This window comes from Panthera onca, chromosome E2 (assembly GCF_046562875.1).
Source record: "Panthera onca isolate mPanOnc1 chromosome E2, mPanOnc1 haplotype 2, whole genome shotgun sequence".
Lineage (NCBI taxonomy): Eukaryota > Metazoa > Chordata > Mammalia > Carnivora > Felidae > Panthera > Panthera onca.
In genome coordinates this window covers 30950081-30973385 of record NC_138353.1, presented here as the reverse complement: position 1 = coordinate 30973385, position 23305 = coordinate 30950081, and the positions used below count along the sequence as shown (strand labels likewise).

At 39.6% G+C, this 23305-nt stretch overlaps 1 long non-coding RNA gene across 1 annotated transcript; it reads left to right on the top strand.

Moving 5' to 3' along the window:
• Positions 1 to 853: 853 nt before the first annotated feature.
• On the top strand, positions 854 to 22708 carry LOC144614599 (uncharacterized). Its single transcript, XR_013552459.2, has 3 exons — positions 854 to 1272; positions 6494 to 6617; positions 22622 to 22708. It is a non-coding gene; the product is annotated as an uncharacterized LOC144614599 (long non-coding RNA).
• The last annotated feature ends 597 nt before the right edge of the window (positions 22709 to 23305 follow it).

Here is a 23305-nt window from a genome sequence, read left to right as displayed (position 1 = left end):
GGGTTGTAGGGTAGTTCTTTATTTCATTTTTTTGAGGAACTTCCATACTGTTTTCCAGAGTGACTGTACCAGTCTGCATTCCCACCAACAGTGCAAAAGTGTTCCCCTTTCTCTGAATCCTCACCAACATTTGTTGTTTCCTGAGCTGTTAATTTTAGCCATTCTGACAGGTGTGAAGTGTTATCTCATCACTCATTATCAGGGAAAAACAAATCAGAACAAGTCTTTTATAATGAAAATGAAGTCAGGTTGGCATTAGATCTCTCAAGAGCAACTTAGGAAGCAATGCCTTGGTGAAATAGTCTTACCAAGGTAAAGTGTGAACCAACGATTTTTAGTTCAACTCAGCTAATCTTTCAAATATCAAGGCTATAGAAGAACAATTTTCATCATGGTGAAATTCATATAACACAAAATTAACTATTTTAAAGGGAACAATTCAGTGGCATTTAGTATATTCACAATGTTGTTCTATTTAGTTCTAGAACACTTCATCACTCCAAAATGAAACCCTGTATACATTAAGTATACCCTGTATACCCTATCAGCCCCCTCCCCAGCCCTTGGCAACCACCAATCTGCTTTCTGTTTCTATGTACTTGCCTATTTTGCATATTTCACACAATATGGAGTCATACAATATGTAACCCTGTTTGCCTTCTTTCACTTAGCATACTGGTTTTCAAGGTTCGTCCCCATTGGAGCATGGATCAGTACTTCATTCCTATCTATGGCTGAATAACCTTCCATTGGATGGATAATCAAAATTTGTTTACCCATTCCTCCAGTGATGGACACTTGGGTTGTCTCTACCTTTGGACTACTGTGAATAGTGCCGCTGTGAATGTTTTTGGTGCAAGGATTTGCTTGAGTACCTATTTTCAACTCTTTTGGGTGTAGGTCGAAGCGGGTCATGTGATAATCGTATGTTTAACTTTTTGAGGATGTGTTTCCTACAACAAATGAACCATTTTACATTCGCACTAGCAGTATACAAGGATTCCAATTTCTCCACATCCTTGCAACATGCGTTACTCTCCCCTTTCCATTTTTAATAGCCATTCTTAGGAGTGTGAATTGGTATCTCATCATGGTTTTCATTTGTATTTCCCTAATGACATTGAGCATCTTTTCATGTGCTTGTTTACAGAAAAACAATTGCAGACATGCAAGAATTCAGGGAATATTGTACTCGAGCTCTTTGTGAGGAATCTATTAGAAGACCACCTTCATCCAACTAAGATGTGAATGAAGAAACTGTTAGAACTAGTGGTAAGCATGAACTATATTTTACTACAGATCTTCTACCTACCAATATATATACCAAGAATAGTATATAGAAGTTATGTGCTCTGATGAAGTAGATAATTTTTTCTAGTAAGAGAAAAAGGGGAAAAAATGGAAAAGTAACATAAACTCATTAACTTCACATAGATTATAGGTAAGGACCAAAGACACCATGTAAAGCAGACAAACCACATAGTAGAAACCTAAATAAAGAAAACATGAGCATTATATAAATATATTAGATAACTACTAAAACAAAAACACAAGTCATTTTAATCACCAACATTTTTTTTTTATTAAAAAGCAAAGAAAACAAACCAGAGAATGAAAACCACATGGTAAATATCCATAGTAAATGCAACACAAGATAATCAGACAGGGCTAAGATCAAGTATTTAAGTTGTAACCATAAGTGCGAATGGTCTGAACAAACTTGTGAAAAGAAAACTATTTTCAGATTGTCTTATAAGACAAAACTCAACTCTATACTATAAGAGATACTTCGAAAACAAAGTGCAATAAAATTTAAATGATGGGCCAAACTATGCCAGACAAGTGCACATAAAGCAAGCCAGGATTGTGAACTTGATATCTGACAAGACGAAATTCGTGAAGGGAAAAGTGCTTAATGAGACAAAGAAGGACACTTTAATAATAGTGAAGGCCGTACTTCACCGTGAAGATACAAATGGTATCAATAACTGTGCATCAAATAACACAGCAGCAACCTTCATAAGGCGTAAATACAGGAGATACGAGAAACACACGGAAGTACATTAATTAGAACAGACTATAGATCAACTCTCAGTTCAAGACAGGGCAGATTGGAAAAGAAATTATACACACACACTCACACACACATATATAATCTAAACAACATAATCCCAAGGTAGATCTTATGAATACATATTGAACCCTTTACCCTTATGAAAGAGAATATTTCTTCTTTTCAAATACATGTGGAACATTCATGAAAATTGGCCATATGTGAGATCACCGAGAAATTTTCAATAAATTCTTTCAAATAAAAATAATGCAAACCAACAACAATGTCTTATCACAATGTAATAAAATGGAAAATAAAATCAAAAGGCACAAATTCTTTTCCATCTGGAAATAAAATGTTATTAAGCAGTTCCTTAGTCAATGGAGAAATATAAATTGAAATTGAACAGTTTCTTAGAAAAATAATGATTATGAAAAACCCTGTATATCCGAATCTTTGAGATACAGTTAAAGCAAAGAAAATGCATAGATTAAACATAAGAATGAAAACAAAAGTGTAACAAATGAAATATCTATCTCAAAAGTTAAAAGGGGGACAAAAAGTAACTCTAATGAAAGTAGAGAGAAGGAAATAGTAAAAATAAAAGCATGAATGAGTTAAAAACCAAAAGTAGAATTAATAAATAAAATACTTCTATGAAATAATCAACAAACTGGACCTAATCATTATAAAAGAGAGAAATCACGAGTACAAATGAAAATAGGATGGGGCACCTGGGCGGCTCAGTTCGTTAACCGTCCAACTTCAGCTCAGGTCATGATCTCACAGTTCATAAGTTCAAGCCCTGCATCAGACTCTATGCTGACAGTTCAGAGCCTGAAGTCTGCTTTGGATTCTGTGTCTCCCTCCCTCTCTGCCACCCCCCCTTTTATTCTACTCTCTCTGTGTGTCTCAAAAATAAATAAATATTAAAAAGAAAATAGGACAATGGGAGATTATTTGAGTTATTTTTAAACATCATGAGTCTAAATTGCATAATTCTTCGAAAATATTTTGAAAATCTAGATGATATACCTAATTTTCTGAAAAATACAGCTTTTCAAAATTGAGCCTGGTAAAGAAAGAAAGCTTGAAAGATCAATTTCCACAGAAGAAATAAAGTATTATAATACTAATTCCAAAAAGCACCAGGCTCAGAAGGTTTTACAAGTGAATACTAATAGCCTTCAAAGACTAGATCATTTTAATGCTATTCAGAGTGTTCCAGAGATATAAAAAGAAGGAAAACTCCCCTAATCTTTTAAAGGACTGTATACATCAGAACAGCTTGAGAAGGATAGGTATTATCTCTGCTTTAAATGTCTGGTAGAATTCCCCAGGGAAACTATCTGGTCCTGAACTCTTATTTATTGGGAGATTTTTGATAACTGATTCAATTTCTTTGCTGCTTATGGGTCTGCTCAAGTTTTCTATTTCTTCCTGTTTGAGTTTTGAAGTGTGTGGGTGCTTAGGAATTTGTCCATTTCTTCCAGGTTGTCCAGTTTGTTGGCATATAGTTTTTCATAGTATTCCCTGATAATTGCTTGTATTTCTGAGGGATTGGTTGTAATAATTCCATTTTCATTCATGATTTTACCTATTTGGGTCATCTCCCTTTTCCTTTTGAGAAGCCTGGCTAGAAGTTTATCAATTTTGTTTATTTTTTCAAAAAACCAACTCTTGGTTTCATTGATCTGCTCTACAGGTTTTTTTAGATTCTATATTGTTTATTTCTGCTCTGACCTTTATTATTTCTCTTCTGCTGGGTTTGGGGTGTCTTTGGTGTTCTGCTTCTATTTCCTTTAGGTGTGCTGTTAGATTTTGTATTTGCGATTTTTCCTGTTTCTTGAGATAGGCCTGGATTGCAATGTATTTTCCTCTCAGGACTGCCTTTGCTGCATCCCAAAGCATTTGGATTGTTGTAGAACACATCCAGATGGCCAAACAGGCACATGAAAAGATGCTCAACATCACTCCTCATCAGGGAAATACAAATCAAAACCACACTGAGATATCACCTCACGCCAGTCAGAGTGGCTAAAATGAACAAATCGGGAGACTATAGATGCTGGAGAGGATATGGAGAAACAGGAACCCTCTTGCACTGTTGGTGGGAATGCAAACTGGTTCAGCCACTCTGGAAAACAGTGTGGAGGTTCCTCAAAAAATTAAAAATAGATCTACCCTATGACCCAGCAATAGCACTGCTAGGAATTTACCCAAGGGATACAGGAGCGCTGATGCATAGGGGCATTTGTACCCCAATGTTTATAGCAGCCAATTTCAACAATAGCCAAATTATGGAAAGAGCCTAAATGTCCATCAACTGATGAATGGATAAAGAAATTGTGGTTTATATACAGAATGGCGTACTACTTGGCAATGAGAAAGAATGAAATATGGCCTTTTGGAGAGAGTTATGCTAAGTGAAATGTCAGACAGAGAAAGACATGCCATATGTTTTCACTCTTATGTGGATCCTGAGAAACTTAACAGAAGACCATGGGGGAGGGAAAGGAAAAAAAAAAAAAAGTTAGAGAGGGAGAGGGAAGGAGGCAAACCTAAGAGACTCTTAAAAACTGAGAATGAACTGGAGGTTGGTGGGGGGTGGGAGGAAGGGGAAAGTGAGTGATGGGAATTGAGGAGGGCACCTGTTGGGATGAGCACTGGGTATTGTATGGAAACCAATTTGACAATAAATTTCATATTAGGAAAGAAAGAGAAAGAAAGAAAGAAAGGAAGGAAGGAGGAAAGAAAGAAAGAAAGAAAGAAAGAAAGAAAGAAAGAAAGAAAGAAAGAAAGAAAGAAAGAAAACTGTATATATCGGGGTGCCTGAATGGCTCAGTCAGTTAAGCGTCCAACTTCCGCTCAGGTCATGATCTTGGGATTTGTGTGTTTGAGCCCCGCGTGGGGCTCTGTGCTGACAGCTCAGAGCCTGGAGCCTGCTTGAGATTCTGTGTCTCCCTTTCTCTCTGCCCCTCCCCTTCTCTCTCTCTCTCTCTCTCTCTCTCTCTCTCTCTCTCTCTCAAAAATAAAGGAACATTTAAAAAACACTATAACAAGTCATGATCAAGAGGTTTTTATTCCAAGAATGCAACATGGCTCAGAAGGTCTAGAAACACAGCCAAAAACAAAGAAGAAGTTGGAACATCGAAGGTGGCATATCGAGTTAGTGGAGAGAAACAGACTACTCATAAATGATGCCAGAGCTGCTAAAAAAGCATCTAGAAAAAAAACTAATTAGATCCTTACTCCTTCCTTAAAGCAAAATAAATCCTACAAATATTTACATGTAAAAATGAAACCACAAATGCTTTAGAAATAAACAAATAATTATTTTTACCATTTCACAAAATCCAGAAACTATGAAAGAAAATAGTAATAAATTTGACTACACAAAAGTAAAATTTTCTTAATGGCAAAAAAAAAACCCATAAAATCAAAGGAAAAATGAAAAACTTGAAAAAATATTTGCTAGCAATGAAACAAACAGCTAATTTCCTTACTATAAAGAGCTCCTAAAGAAGAAAAAGACCAACAATCCATGGAGAAGTGGGTACAGGATGTGAACAATTTAGAGAAAATTCAAATGATTTAATGAATATAACATTAAACTTATTGAATGCGATGATATTAGATGTGGAAAAGATGCTTAACATGCTCATAATAACAAAAACGCCCATTACAACTGCAATGAGATATAATTTTCGACTACCAGATTGGCAAGATCAAAAATGTTATGATATGTGGAGCTATCATGATGATGGGAGTCAGGCACACTCACACATTGCCAGTGGAAGGGTAGCTTCCCACAAACACTGTGCAGATCACTTTGGCAATTCCATCAAAATAAAAAATACACTTATCCTTTTTTTTTAAGGTTTGTTTATTTTGAGAGAAAAAGAGTGCATGCACGCATGCAAGCAGAGGAGAGGCAGACAGAGAGAGAGAGAGAAGGAGAGAGAGAGAGAGAGAGAGAGAGAGAGAGAGAGAGAGAGAGAGAATCCCCAGCAGGATCCGCACTGTCAGCACGGAGCCCAACACGAGGTTCAAACTCATGAACCATGAGATTATGACCTAAGCCAAAACCAAGAGTTGGATGCTCAGCTGACTGAGCCACCCGGCTCCCCAATACATTTATCCGTTAATCCAACAATTTCACCGCTAAGATTTCACCCCATATATGCACTTGCAAATATAGGAAATGATGTACAGACAAGATTATTTATTTCATCATTGTGTGGAAAAGCAAATGGAAAATACTCTATCAAATAGGGAACTCATTAAAAAATTATGTTACAGTCATGAAATAGAATACTATGCCACTGTTTGAAAGAAGGGGTCAACCTTAGATGTGCTAGTATGTAGTAATCCACAAGATACGTATTTGTCTGATTATTATTATTATTTATTTCTTTATTTATTTGCTTAAAACAATAGGAATTTACACTCTCAGAGTTCTGGAAGCTACAAGTCCGAAACCAAGGTGCAGGGCCATAGTCCATCTGAAGTCTCTAGGGAAGGATCTGTTCCATGCCTGTTTCCTAGCTTCTGGTGGTTGCTGGTAAGTCCTTGGCTTCTAGGCACATAACCCCAGGCTCCCTCTGTCTTCGCAAGATGTTCTCCTCTCTGTGCCTGTGCCTTCAAGACACATTTCTAAGTGAAAAGGTAAAATAATAGTGTGTGGTATATGCAATGAATTATGTAAAAACATGTGCCTGTGCTTGAGTATAAACAAAATATTTTCGGAAGTACATCCAAGAAGTCAGTAAGTGGTAGCTTCTTGGAATAGGAACTGGGTAGCTGGGGAAGAAGTAGGAAAAAAAAAAACTCATGTTTTACTGTATTTCGGTTTGTATATTTTTAATAGCTATGTTGAGATACATTTCACACACTGTGAAATTCTGCCATTAAAAGTGTACAATTCAGGGGCACCTGGGTGGCTCATTCAGTTAAGCCTCTGACTCTTGGTTTGGGCTCCAGTCATGATCTCGCGGTTTGTGGGTTTGAGCCCCGAGTCGAGCTCTGTGCTGAGAGTGTGGAACCTGCTTGGGACTCTCTCCCTCTCTCTCTCTCTGCCCCTCCCCCACTCGCTTGCACATGCATTCTCTTTTTCTCTCTCTCTCAAAATAAATAAATAAACTTTAAAAAAATGAAGTATACGGTTCACCTATATTCACATAGCTCTGCAACTATCACCAAAATGAAAACTTAGAACATTCTTAGCACTCCAGAAAGAAACCACCTACACGTTAGTAACCATTCCCCATTTCTAGCTTCCCCACCCCTGGCCCCAGGTAACCACTAATCTATTCTCCATCTCTATTGATTTGCCTATGCTACACATTTCACATAAATTCCATCATACAATATTGTGTTTGCTGTGACTGGCTTTTTTTCATTTAGCATTAATGCTTTCAAAGTTTACTTACATTGTAGCATGCATCAGTATTTCTTTTTTTTTTTTTTGCTGAATAATATTCCAATTATATGAATATACTACATTTTTGTTCATTCATGAGTTGAAAGGCATTTGGGGACTATTATGAATAATCCTGCTATGAACAGTTATGTAAAGGTTTTTGTGTAGATGTATGCTTTTGTTTTTCTTGGGTATATACCTAGCAGTGAATTTTTTAACTTATAGTAACTCTATATTTAACTTTTTGAAGAATTGCTGGTGTTTCTTTTTTTATATAAAATTTTTTACTGTTTATTCATTTTTGAGAGACAGACAGAACACAGGTGGGGGAGGGGCAGGTCGAGAGGGGGACACAGAATCCAAAGCAGGCTCCGGGCTCCAATCTGTCAGCACAGAGCCCAACGCGGGGCTCAAACTCATGGACTGTGAGATCATGGCCTAAGCCGAAGTCGGATGCTTAACTGAGCCACCCAGGCACCCCAAGGAATTGCTAATGTTTCAGAGTGACCACACCATTTTCCATTGATGCATTTTGAACTCTGAACCATGTGCTAGTAGTACCTATCCACAACAATTAATAAAATATTTTTTAAATAAGTTAGGGCTGTACGCATTGACTTGGAGAAATTTCCATTGTGTATGATGAAGGATATAAATTTCCTAAACTTCATAAACTAAGAAAAATATGTATAATATGTATACATATTATGTATATGTATATGTATACATATTTGTATAATATAAGCCAAATTTCATAAACGAAGAGAAATATGTATAATATGATTATACTTTTGTAAACTGAAGACCAAAAAATTTGTGTGCGGGTGCATATGCAACTCGTATCAGTTATAAATGCTTTTGGATGCAAGATAACAATACACCAGATTAGCAGTGGTTTAAACAAAGGAGTTTGTTTTTCCTCCGTGAGTAGTAGTGTGAATAGAGACAGTTCCTAGCTCATTTCAGCAGCTCAGTAGGGCTCTGAAAGACCTAGACCCTTTCTGTATTTCTACTCTTCCATCTTTTTCATTGCACAGCCATAAGATGCCTACAGCACCTACAGACATCTTATGAGCATTCTGGGCAGGAAGAAGGGCTCTAAATGAGTCATCAAAAGTTTTCCTGGAAGCCCCACCCGTAGCTAACATCTCCTTGGCCCAAACTGGGTCACGTGGCCACCTCTAGCTTCAGGGTAGGCTGGGAAACACAGAGAAAGGATTATCATTATGGCTTGGACCAATCATGACCCAATGCCAGGACTAAGTATACTGCATTGCAAATAAAGTCAAGATTCCACTAGCAAGGAAGAATGGGACCACTGTCTGACACTCTGTACATGCAAATGAAAGATAATTATATGAGCAGGAGGAAGCATATGGAAGGGTGCACACCCCTGTGCTAACAAGGCTTTGGAAGGGTGGAAGAAGACAAGGCTGAGTGGGGGAGGGGTGGCAATAAAATGGTGATGCAGTCATTTAAACAACAGCTAAGGACTCAGAAACTAAGCCTAGAAAGCAGGACACATTCTAGCATGCACTGAGTAGAACAAGGCCAATGTGAAACACACTGGAGTTACTATCAGTTTCTTAAAAATGAGGAATTGGAGACTCAGAGACTGATGTCAGGAACCCATTGAATGTCTTTGGGTCTATATCCGTGTCATGATCTACAGTAAATGGAACAGAGTTCCCATTTTAAAAACTTGAGTAGGAACTACAAAAAGGACCCTTTGGAGCTCCAAAACCATCTTACAGGAATACAGAGGGGGGAGAACATGGCATATATACAAAAAGAAAAGCCTCAAAAGTAAGGGGCCACAGGCAACACAATAAAACTGGGAATGAAGTGTTTTAACCGGGGGAATGTACAGTGGTGTCACATGTTTTCGCAGAGACTGGAGATCGTCCAACATGGCTCGCTCAGAGATGTCTCCCAAGTCTGATCATTGTGTTTTCTCCCCATGACAACAGAGACAGGGCCAGAGACTCTAAACCAGTTTGGAATAATAGAACTAACGTAGATGGGGTGCATCGGGATGCCTGTAGGGCCCTACCTCATGTCCTTTCTGCCACATGTCAGATTCCAGCTGTGGCATTGGTGGCCAGTTCTGTGATAGCTTCACTTCGCTTCACTCTAACAGCATCTTGCCCGAGGGGCGTATTGTGTTCTTTGCTTTCAGCTCTGCAATTTCTCCAGAAAGAAGGAAGAGTTTACTTAGCCTGTACCAATAGGAGTTTACTTAGCCTGTAGACAAGCAATAGCAATTTATTGCATAATAGAATGGTACATTTGGGATCAGGCCCAACAGTCCTATCCAGACAGCAATTCAGAGAGCAGCACTAAGACTCCAAAACCGGTGGCCCAAACTCCCATGCCACCAGTGCCTCTTCCTAAACTCACCCCTGTGGTCCCATGGGACAGGTGGGCTACCCACTACAACTGGGGACCGGAGGAAGTAAAAAGAAGTCTCTAGATTGCTTTATGGGTCAGTAGGCCCAGTTTGTTGGTGTGAGCTCAAAACAGATGGCTGCCACACTGTACTTTCACTTAAGGATGGCCCCAAAGGATGGGATGGAGGTCATGCATGGCCCATTGCTGGACTCCCTCCCATCAAGGTTGGTCCTAGCTCCTGCCCTGCTCAATTCACAGCCTAATGGCAGCACAGACTAACACTGAGCCCTCAGTATGGTACCATCCCTCAAGGAGACCAGCCAGCCATTAATGGCAAGTTGATACACTGTACTTCTATTTTGGAAGAGGCAGTATTTCGTTCTTACTGCAGTGAATACCTCCTCTGGATATGTCTTTGCCTGCCCCGTCCACAATGCCCCATCAGTATTTCCATCAGATGGATAACATGTTTGATTTACCAAATGACATCCCCCATGACTTTGCCTCAGATCAAGGGACGCCTTTTTATGGAAGAAGAGATATGACTGCTTCTACCAAATATTGCAGTGCCCAATATCGATTGCTATCCTCATAGACATGGTGGGATGTCCTACTGTGGGCTCAGCTGAAGTGCCTGCACAGAGACAACTGAGCAACTTGAAGTGCTGTCTTCCAAGAGGCAATTCATGTCCTGAGTCTATAGCTAATACAGCAAGCACTTTGTGCCCATAGCTAAAATATGTGGGTCCAGAAACCAAAAGGTAGAAGTAGGAGTGCCCTCCACACCACTCCCAGTAACACGCTTACAGAATATGTGCTTCCCATCCTTACAATTTTAGGTTCTGTGAGGTCCTTATTCCAAAGAGGGGAATCATTTCACCTAAGCGAACATAGTGAGAGTTCCACAGGAGCCACAATTAGTGCATCATCATTTTGCGCTCCTCATGCCAATTGACTAAGAGGCAAGGAAAAAATAGAAATTACTATAGGTGGTGAATTAATGATGGCCCAAACTGCCCCCGTCAAGAGGTGGGATGTATTTTTCCTCCCCCTTGGATCTGGGCTGTGCCTGTAACTACTTTGACCAAGAGAATACAGTGGAAGAGATTCTATGTTAGCCCCTGAGATCCCCTTCAAGAAGTCCCCTATTTCCTTTAAGCTCTTCTTCAGTTATCTATCCATCTGAGCTCATTGGCCGATAAACACACAGGCTGTGGTATCTCTTAGACCAGGACTGCCAATATCATTCCCCAAAGATCTCCCTGATACATATTTCATTGGAGTCCAGCTCCTTGCAGTGTGATTGTCTCGTTACTATCATTATCATTTTTTGCCATAGCATAGCAATTCCTGTGCCATGATGTTTAACAAATTCTGATGTTTAACATGTCCACAGAGTTATAGTCATTAGCAGCTGCGGTTTCTGCTACTGGGAACAGTGAAGGAAGGCATTCTTCTATGGAACACCATTACTAACTTCCCAGGGAATGGAAAAACACCTCTGTTGATAATAGTTGGCTTTGAGTTCAAGCAAGGTGTCAGGAGCAGCAGCTTGGGGAGTGGTTGCTGCCTGCTAATCTCAAATCAGGATTGACATGTGCAGCCTGCTCTATTTCTACTGCAGACATTTCACTTGAAATAGCTACACTGATAAACAAAATAATTGTAAATATATATATTTTTTCATATTACATGTGGGAATGATTTGCATGGAAGACTCCTTAAATGGAAAATAAAACATCACCATCCAGCTCTAGTCAATACTACATTATTGCTTTTATGGCAATTAACATCCCACTCTGGGTTAGTCTTGTTATTGTCCCTGTTTTTGTTACTAAAACTAATGACCCAAAATCAAAGACATGACCCATGAAAGAAATGATTGAGAAGCTGGACTTCATTAAAACTTATAACTTCTGTGCAGAAGACACTGTCAAGAGAGTAAGAATGCTGGGAGAAAATATCTGATGAAGGACTGGTATCCAAAATATGCCAAGGGCTCAAAACTCAACAATAGGGAAATGAACAACCCAATTTAAAAAATGGGCCAAAGATCTGGACACCCCATCAAAGAAGATACACTGATGGAAAATAAGCAAGTGAAAAGATGCTTAACATATGTCATGAAGGAATTACATATTAAAACAACAATGACCTACCACTACACATCTACTAGAATGGCCCGAATCTGGAACATTTGGATAGCACCAAATGCTGGCGAGAATGTAGCACAATAGCCATTCTTCAGACATCCGTGATGGGAGTGCAAAATGGTATGGCCACTTTGGAAGACAGTTTGGCAGTTCCTTACAAAGCTCAACATATTCTTACCAAGCAATCCAGCAACTGTGCTCCTTGATATTAACCCTAATGAGCTGAAAACTTACGTCCATACAAAAGCCTGCATACAGACATTCATGGCAGCTTTATTCATAAATGCCAAAACTTGGAGCAACCAAGATGTCCTTCAACATGTGGATGGATAAATAACACGTGGTACATTCAGACAGTGGAATATACCCCTCGGCACAAAAGCCATGAAAAGATACAAAAGAAACTTAAGTGCATATTACTAAGTGACAGAAGCCAATCTGAAAAGGCTATGTGCTGCGTGATTCCAACTATATGACAATCTACAAAAACAAAACCATGGAGATAGGAAAAATGTCAGTGGTTGCCAGGGCTAGGAGGAGGGAGGGATGAATAGGTAGAATACAGAGGATAATGATGGCAGTGAAAGTATTCTGTAAGGTGCCGTAATGGTGGACACATGTTGTTATACACTTGCCCAAACCTATAAAATGTCCAACACCAAGAGTGAACCCTTCGTAAACTATGGACTTCGAATGATAATAATGTGTCAGTGTAAGTTCACCAGTTGTAACAAATGTACCACTCTGGTGCAGGATGTAGATAGTGGGGGAGATTGTGCCTGTGAGGTGAGTGGGGGATGGCGGAAGGCAAGAGATTTATATACTTTCTGTACTTTCCACCCAATTTTGCTATGAACCCAAAACTTTTCTAAAAAAAAAATAAAGTCTTTTTTAAAAAACTGCAGAAGAGGCTTATATTTTTATCTTCACATTCCTGCTTTTTTGAGGCCCTGGGGCTGTTTAGATATTAAGAAGCTCTTTCATATAAGATTCTTGGGTGACAGTAGAAAAATATAGCTTCAAACTATATGAAAAGAGTCAGCGACAGCTGAGTCCACTGACCAAGGCTGACTAGTTCTTTTTTTATTTTTTAAACAATATTATTTTTTTATTAAAAAAATGTTTAATGTTTACTTATTTTTGAGAGAGGTGCAAGCAGGGGAGGGGCAGAGAGAGAGGGAGACACAGAATCCAAAGCAGGCTCCAGCCTCTGAGCTGTCAGCACAGAGCCCAATGTGGGGCTTGAACCCACAAACTGTGAGATCATGACCTGAGCCAAAGTTGGACGCTTAACTGACCGAGCCACCCAGGCGCGCCCAAGGCTGACTAGTTCTACTACTACCTGACTGCATATCCATAATCAAACCAACTTCCTTGCATCTTTCACCTTAACCTGATGTGAGCATATTGGGCTACACAGTTCTAAAATCAGCCGCATTTCAAAATGGTGATTCTTTTATTTTCATTTTCCATTTTTTACATCCAGAGAAAATGTGGTATGGTTTCAGGGTCACTGTCACACTGGACCCAATAATTCTAGAGAGAATGTACTTTGGAAGTCAGGCAGCTGCTTATATTAGGTAAATACGAGGAAAGATGTTGCAGGACTAGAGACTTACATTTTTAAAAAATGTGTAATGATCCAAGAGACATTACCCAGCAAATTTGGTACTACTCTGTCCGTCACAGAGGAAAGATCCAGAGCTGATGAACCATCCATTGTGATTCACCCAGAGAGGTTCTCAAGGACAGATTTCCCCCCAGTATGGGAAGAATCAAATGATTCAGTCTGAAGGGACATGGCTGTAACAGAAGACACGTGGAGAAGATATTTATGAGATGGAATGAAAAAGAGCTGTGGACACTTACCAGATTTTATATTCTTAAGAGGAAAAAAGAGGATTATACTTTGAAAAGATAAACAAATTAACCTGATTCATCAGGAAAAAAAGAGAGATGACTCAAATAAATAAAATCAGAAATGAAGGCGGAGAAATAACAACGAAACAACAGAAATACAAAGGATTATACGAGAATACCATGAAAAGTTACGTGCCAACAAATTGGACAACCTAGAAGTAATGGATAAATTCCCAGACATATAACCTTCCAAAACTGAATCAGGAAGAAATAGAACATTTGAACAGACTGATTCCTAGCAATTAAATCAATGAATCAGGAATCAAAAACTCCCAAAAAATAAAAGCCCAGGACCAGATGGCTTCCTAAGTGAATTCTACCAAACATTTAAAGAGGAGTTAATACCTATTCTTGTCAAAGGATCCCAAAAATAGAAGAGGTAGGAAAGCTACCAAATTCATTCTACAAGGCCAGCATTATCATGCTACCAAAACCAGTTGAAGACACTACGAAAAGAAAAAAACTAGAGGCCAATATCTCTGATGAACATAGATACAAAAATCGTCAAGAAAATATTAGCAAGCCAAATCCAACAATTCATTTAAAAAAATCATTTGCTACAATCAAGTGGGATTTCTTCCAGGAATGCAAGAGTGGCTTGGTATTAACAAATCAATGTGATACATCACATTAATAAAAGAAAGCATTAAAAAACCAAATGATCATCCCAATAGAGGCAGAAAAAGCATTTGACAAAGTACAACATCCAGTCGTGACAAAAAAACAAACAAACAAACAAACACTCAACAAAGTAGATTTAAAGGGAACATACCTCAACATAATAAAGGCCATGTATGAAAAACCCACAGCTAACATCATACTTAATCATGAAAAACTGAGAGCTTTTCCTCTAGGATCAGAAATAAGACAAGGATGTCCACTCTCACTTTTATTCAACATAGTACTAGAAGTCTTAGCCACCGCAATCAGACAACAAAAAGAAATAAAAAGCATCCCAATTGGTAAGGAAGAAATAAAACTTCCACTATTTGCAAGTGACATGATACTATATATAGAAAACCCTAAAGACTCTACCAAAAAAAAACTGCTAGAACTGATCAATGAATTCAGTAAAGTCACAGAATACAAAATTAGTATACAAAATTTTGTTGCATTTCCATATGCTAATAATGAAGTAGCAGAGAAAGAAGTTAAGGAAACATAGGGTGCCTGGGTGGCTCAGTCAGTTAAGCATCCGACTTCAGCTCAGGTCATGATCTCACAGTTTGTGAGTTCAAGCCCCACATTGGGCTCTGTGCTGACAGCTCAGAGCCTGAAGCCTGCTCCGGATTCTGTGTCTCCCTCTCTCTGTCCCTCCCCTGCTCACACTCTGTCTCTCTCTCTTTTAAAAAGTAAATAAAGATTTAAAAAAAAAATTTTTTTAAAGAAATTAAGAAAACAGTCTCATTTACAATAGTACCCAAAATAGTAAAATACCTAGGAATAAAATTAACCAAGGAGGTGAAAGCCTTGTACTCTGAAAACTATAAAACACTGATGAAGAAATGGAAGATGACACAAACAAATGGAAAGACATTCCATTCTCATGGATTGGAAAAATCAATATTGTTAAAATGTCCATACTACTCAACGCAGTCTACAGATTTAATACAATCCTTATCAAATCAAAATACCAGCAACATTTTTCACAAAACTAGAACAAATAATTTGTATGGAACCACAGAAGACCCCAAATAGCCAAAGCAATCTTGAGAAAGAAGAACAAAGATAGAGGTATCACAATCTTAGATTTTAAGATATAGTACAAAGCTGTAGTGATCAAAACAGTATGGTATTGGCACAAAAATAGATACATAGAACAATAGAACAGAATAGGGAGTCTAGAAATAAACCCATGCTTATATGGTCAATTAATCTACAACAAAGGAGGCAAGAACACACAATGGAGAAAAGACAGTCTCTTCAACAAATGGTGCTGGGAAAACTGGATAGTTACATGCGAAAGAATGAAATGAGCACTTTCTTACACTATACACAGAAATAAACTCAAAATGGATTAAAGGCCTAAACGTGAGACCTGAAACCACAAAACTCCTAGAAAAAAATAAACATTAATTTCTTTGACATTGGCCATAGAAACATTTTTCTAGATATGTGTCCTCAGGCAAGGGAAACAAAAGCAAAATTAAATTATTGGGACTACTCCGGAATAAAAAGCTTTTGCACAACAATGGAAGCCATCAGCAAAATTAAAAGACAACCTACTAAATGGGAGAAGATATTTGCAAGTTATTTATACAAGAAGAGGTTAATATCCAAAATATATAAAGAACTCATACAGGCTGACTCAGAACTCCTGGCTGACTCAGTCAGTTAAGCACCCAACTCTTGATTTCAGCTCAAGTCATGATCTCATGGTTTGTGAGTTCGAGCCCCTTAACATGCTCTGTGCTGGCAGCATGTAGCCCACTTGGGATTCTCTCTCTCCTTCTCTCTTTGCCCCTCCCTTGCTCTCTCTCTCTCTCTCTCTCAAAATAAAATACACATTTAAAAAAAGATACAACTCAACACCAAAAAAAATCCAATTAAAAATGGGCAGAGGACATGAATAGACGTGTTTCCAAAGAAGACCTACAGATGGCCCACAGACACATGAAAAGATGCTCAACATCCCTAATCATCAGAAAAATGCAAATCAAAAGCATAATGAGATATCACCTTACAGCTGTCAGAATGGCTAGAATCAAAAAAACATGAAACAACAAGTGTTGGTAAGGATGTGGAAGAAAAGGAACACATGTGCATCGTTGGTGGAAATGCGAGTTAGTGCACCCACTGTGGAAAACAGTATGGAGAGTCCTCAAAAACTTACAAATAGAATTACCCTATGATCCAGTAATTTCACTACTGGGTAGTTACCCAAGGAAAATGAAAACACAAATTTGAAAAGACATGTGCACCCCTATGTTTATTGCTGCATTGCTTACGGTAGTCAAGATATGAAGGCAACCCAAATTTCCACCCAGAGATGAATGGGTAAAGATGATATGGTACATATACACAATGGCATACCACTCGGCCATAAACAAGAATGAGATCTTGCCATTTGTACAATATGAACGGACCTAGGGGGCATAATGCTTAGTGAAATAAGTCAATCAGAGAAAGACAAACACCTTATGATTTCGCTCGTATGTGGAATTTAAGACACAAAACAAGGGAAAAGAGACAAACACAAAAATTAACTTTTAAATACAGAGAACAAATCAGTGATTGCCAGAGGTGGGGTGGATGGGAGGATAGGTTAAAAAAATAAAGGAGATCAAGAGGACTCATCTTAATGAGCGCTGAATGACATATAGAATTGTTGAGTCACTATATTGTACACCTGCAACGAATCCAACACTCTTTGTTAATTATACTTCAGTTTTCAAAGAGAGGATTGCACTTGTGGCAATGGCAGAATAACAACTAAAACCTCTGGATAAAATCTAAAAAAACAAATATTTGGACACGCTGGAGAAAGTCCCAAAGCAGGAAGAAACTTAAAAACTGTTCTCTTTAGGGGCGCCTGGGTGGCTTAGTTGGTTAAGCGTCCAACTTCAGCTCAGGTCATGCTCTCACTGTTTGTGAGTTTGAGCCCCGCGTCAGGCTCTGTGCTGACAGTTCGGAGCCTGGAGACTGCTTCAGATTCTATGTCTCCCTCTCTCTCTCTCTCTGTCCCCTCTCCCTCCCCCCCACCTCACCTCTGTTTCTCCCAACTCTCAAAAATAAATAAACGTTAAAAAAATTTTTTTTAAATGTTCTCTTTCTAACAACAATGACAAAAATGTTCTCTTTCTGTAATATCTCAATCTCTCTCTCCCTCTCGCGCGCTCTCTCTCTCTCTCTCTCTCTCACACACACACACACACACACACACACACACACACACACACACAACTTTTTGCCTGAGGGCAGGCCTTAGTCAGCCACCACGCAAGCAGTGATAACTCAGAAAACCTCAATCTAGGAGGCATGAATAAGAGGAGTTTAGGGTGACCAAGCAGTTGAAAAACAGGGTGGAGGCAGGGACATCATGAAAAGAAGAGATCCACAGAGGGAGAGCCCTACATCTACATAAACTCTGCTTAATCTATGGCTGTCACTGACCTATGGTTTCACGGAGCAGATTTTAATCAGTCCAATGAAGAATAAAATAACACAGCTAAGATTTCAGTTGCTGCCTGCCACAGAAGAGATAGAATTTGGAGTTTGAATTCACTTAAATTTTTTTAATGTTTACTTATTTTTGAGACTGGGGGAAGGGCAGAGAGAGGAAGAGAGACACAGAATCCGAAGCAGGCTCCAGGCTCTGAGCTGTCAGCACAGAGCCTGACGTAGGGCTCAAACTCACGAACGGTGAGATCATGACTTGAGCCAAGGTCTGATGCTTACCTGACTGAGCCACCCAGGCGTCCCAGGGTTTGAATTCACTTAATTCACTGCTAATAAAGAGTATAAAAAAAATCAAGAATCTTCAGAGAAATATAATGAATCCAAGGTCTTTACAACATCTCATTCACAAAATCCAGGATATCATCCAAAATTACTAGACATACAAAGACACAAGAAAATGTAATCCACACTCAAGAGAGAAGGTAACCAACAGAAACATTAACCCCAAGAAGACCCAGATACTGGGATTGGCAAACAGAATTTTAAAGTGACTATTATAACCATGATTAATAATGTAAAGAAAAATATGTTTGTAATAAACTAACACATAGGAAATCTGAGCAGTGAAATAAAAACAATTTAAAAGAACCAAGAGGAAATTCTAGAACCAAAAATTAAAGTCTGAAGTAAAAAATACATAGCCGATTGTACATAACAAAAGTTATTGAGTTTAAAATGTATCAATAAATAGGGAGCACAAAGGAAAAAAGATTACAGAAGTAAACACAGCCTCAGTGGTCTGTGGGAAAATGTGAAAAAGCCAGGAGAAGAGAGAGAAAATGGAAAAAAATATTTTAATGAACCAAGACAGAATATGTAGAAAGTAAAGTGTACCTAGGCATATCATACTCAAACTGCTGAAAACTAAAAATGCAGAGAAAATCTTGATCAAAGAGAAATTACATAATACATGTACAGGGGCAAGGCTACAAATGACCTCTGGCTTACCACTTGAAAAAGACAGAGGCCAGTGGAACCACATCTTTCAAATGCTTAGAGGAAATAAAATTGTCAACTCATCATTGTATATCCAACAAAAATATCCTTCAAGAATGAGGCAAAATGAAAACATTTTCTATAAACAAAAGGTAAGAAAATATCACCAGCAGACCTGCACTACAAGGAATCCTAAAGGAAATTCTTCAGGCTGAAGGGAAACCATACTGGCTAGGAACTCCCCATTAAACCTGCCACTAACATTGTAAAACAGTTATGACCAAATATCACCAGGAACCCATTTCTCTCCCGATGGAGGTATAAAATATTAGGTAATCATTAGTGTGGTTTACAAAGTATTTCTGGTTTTCTTCATTTTAGGCATATGATAGAATTGCCAATTCTACTTTTGGGGGTTGGGTGTGGCCGTATGATTTGCTTTAGTCAATGCAATGGGGCAGAAAATGTATTAGAGTGTACATTTTGTCTCATTTCCTTTTTCTGGCCTTAATAATCATGCAACCACAGGGATAGTATAGACCCTGGGCAACCTTCGATGGATAATAGAATATGAGTGAGATTTTGGGGGGTTGTTTGTTACCACAGCATAACCTAGCCTATCCTGCCTGATACAGAAAGCAGTACCTAGAAATGGTAACACCACCACAAAGGAAAATATATGCCACGGCTTAGGGGGCAAGCATTCAACTGCAGAGAGACTGCTGTGTTGGTGCCTGGAAGGTGTATGATTCAGGCTTGCAATGGCAAAACGTGATTAAACCATCCCTGTGATAACTTGGAAGGTAGGCAATTTGTCCAATCAAAACTCTTTCTTTCTGACAAGGAATCCAGTGGACAATGTTCAAGAGAGTGGATATGCTGTCAGCATTTGTCCCAAAGTGAGGGTATATGGAATAGTGTGGACATGAGAAATGACCTTTTTTTTTTTTTTAAAGACCTTGAGATTTGGAAGTTTGTTGTTGTAACAGAAGTCAACCCATTTTAACAGATAACAAAATGTGCCACTACCACTGCCCCCAGTCATGCTCATGGGGTATGGCCGTGGTTGGCAGGCAAACCACTCTATTTTCACCAATGGAGCACAAGCAGGTGGACGATCCAGGACTGTGGGAACATCTATGGCTACTTATAAATGGAAAATGTTCCTACTTCTAGCAAAAGGCTGAAATCTATGCTTAGGGTTATTCTAGACAAAGAGTGAAGGGCAGAGGAATATCCACTTGGTGGGTTCCCAACTCTGATACCCTGCCAATTCTCTCTGTTTATTGAAAAGAATTCAAACAAAAGTCTAGTCCCAGAGAAAGAGTCATTGCTAATATTGGCAGGTTCTAAAACAATGAAAGCCCAGGGAGTATAATAGTATATAGTTATATACTGTGTGATCCCATCTTTGTTGTTAAGAAGATATACTTCAGTGTGTACACATTTATACAAAAAGTCTAGAAACGTCTGGAACACCTGGATGGCTCAGTCAGTGAAGCGTCCAAATCTTGATTTTGGCTCAGGTCATAATCTCACAGCTCATGCGATTAAGCCCCACAACGGGCTCTGTGCTGACCGTGCAGAGCCTCCTTTGGATTCTCTCCCTCCCTCACTCTCTCTCAAAATAAATAAACATTAAAAAAAAAAAGTCTGGAAATTTCTATCCCAAAACGTCAACAGTTAACTACCCCTAGGATTAGAGGTGACCTCCATTTCTCTTTTCTTCACCTGTACGCGCTCATTCTTCTAAAATGAATGCAGTATTTGCGAAATAAAAACTTAAAAAAAAAACATAATGCAAATGCGACAACCACAAAAACAAAACTTTGGGAGAGAACAAGTCAATAAAGTCAGGAATCAAATGATCAACATCTAGGAGAAAGGCACAAGGCCAGTATTACGCAGAGTGGCCTGGCGGACACAGACGTTGAGCGTGAACGCAGAGAGAATTCTGTAAGTATGCAGGCAGGGACTTTTCCTTCCCTGGTCCTGCGAATTTACCAAGAGAAGAGGATGTGTTACTACAAGTTGGTTAGCATGAAATTTTCAAGGTTCTGCGCGAAACAAAAATGTGAACGCTCTGGGGTATTTTATGAGTTATAGTCAAAACCACCCACATCATACTCGATGTCAATTAATGAAGCTGTCCTTTCATGCAGCACATTAGGAAAAAAAAAAAAAAAAATGAGACAAAGAAACCAAGTGTAGAATTCCCGGTCCTGAGTCCCCCTTACAAAGCATCTCTTACAAATGATCTATTTCCACCATCAGCCAACTGTGGAATCCTGCCTGAACTCCTTTCTCTCACAGACTCATTCCCTGTGCAGGGGTGGCCAAGGTGGGGCCTGTAATGTGGGACCTCTCAACCTCCAAAACCCTGACAGGCTCCAACATTATAGAACCTGAGTCCCGAATCCTGGAAATACTGTCCGTCTCACGGTTTGTTGGCTGAAGAGGGGTTTCAAAAAGCCGTGATAAATGATGGACCCCAAACAAGCCTCGCTGATTGAAAAGTGGGGCAAAGCTGGTGTTGCCCAAGATGCAAAGCAAAACCCATTTGTGAAAGAAGTAGGCCCCTTTCAAAGACATAAATCATCCTTCCTGGGAATACATTTCCTGCCATACTTTCCCTCTGAGCTTTGTTGTTCCTTCTTCTCACCATCAATAAATAAGAATTGTTTGTTACATATGTAACAACTTAGTGTTTTCCTTCTAAACCACCGTGCTCTGTGCGTTAAAGGGCACATATTCTTTCCACCTGTTCTGATTGTCATTGGTGTTATTAAAGGGGGAAAAAAACCCGCTTTCCACTTGGGTTTATTCAGAGAGAGTTAACATCTGATTTTACATGGAACTATTTAAAAGGAAAAGAACAACATGGCCTGAAGCACTTCTAGCATAGGGTGTGGAAGTATTTGATGTCCTGGTGCTTGTTCATAAAAGAATGTTGTTTTGAAATGTGCAGTGAAGTTAGGGAAAGAGATCCAAAGAAAGTTCCCGTTGAGACAAAATCAAATCAACCCACCGCCCCCCCCCCCCCAAACACTTCCCTCTTGGATCAGGAGGCCCCTTGGCTCTGGGCCCACCATCTGTGCCCAGGGAGGCCTCAGCCTTGCTGCCAGCAGTGATGTGTGAACACGGGTTTGTCACAGTCAGGGCGCTGATAAAGGCGATTCATATATCGGGACCCACAGAACAGAGGCGGCCCCAGTGGCCTGGCCCACACCACTACGGGTCCAAACCTAAGTCAGCCAGCACGCGTGGGAAATAAATGCCTCACTGCCGGGGAAACCTGACAGACCCCAATCGCAGTCCTCCAGCTCAGCGTGCTTACCTTATCCTAGAAAAGGCAGACCTGCCAGCTTTGTAAGGAAACAGCCCATCTTGCCCCGCTTCTGTGTTTCCTCCTGCACCTTCCAAAAAGCTCCCTGTTGCTCAAAACCCCTCGGGCAGAGCACCTCGCTGCCTGTGAGGCACGGTGCTCCCCCACTGTGTGGATTGTTTGCTCGTGAAGAGAGGACATCAAAGTCATTACTAACTTGTTTTATTTCTGTCATTGGTCAGCACTGGCAGGCTGGAGGAGAGACATTTGTCCGTGCCGACTCAAGAGTCTCTGAAGGTCTTCCGCAAGAGTGAGAATTGCCCAGTTGTCCTTCCTGCAGGTTCATGGGTTACTCTTTAAAGCCAAATGAAATGTCTCGAGCCCCCAGCCAGGGCCAGGAGACACTAGCCCGGTCACAACAGTTCAGGCTGTGCCAAAAGCTCAGCCGTCAGAGGAATCAGACGTTAATGCAGAATTTTAAGAATCAAAATTCATGCAGAAAATCCACCATGAGTAAATTCCCAATGTTACAAATAAAGGCAGGATCCAGAACAGTGCATTGCTCAGCTGTATCAGAGCCGAAGGCAAAAGGAAAAATCAGTCATGTACTGATTCCCTGTCTTTATTTAAAATTTTGGTGTTTCGTTCATCACAGGTTTTTGTATTTTGGTTTTTTTAATGTTTCATTGGAATATGATTTCTCTTGGGACGCCTGGGTGGCTCAGTCAGTTGAGCATTCGACTTCAGCTTAGGTCACGATCTCACGGTTTCTGAGTTCGAGCCCCGCGTTGGGCACCACGCTTAACAGCATGCTCACCTGCCTTACCCCATCCCAACCCTGATCCTTGTGCTGGGAACTCATGGGACCCAGCCCCCTAGCCGCCCTCCCACACTTTCAAGATTCACCTTCCCAGGTGGTGAGAGGA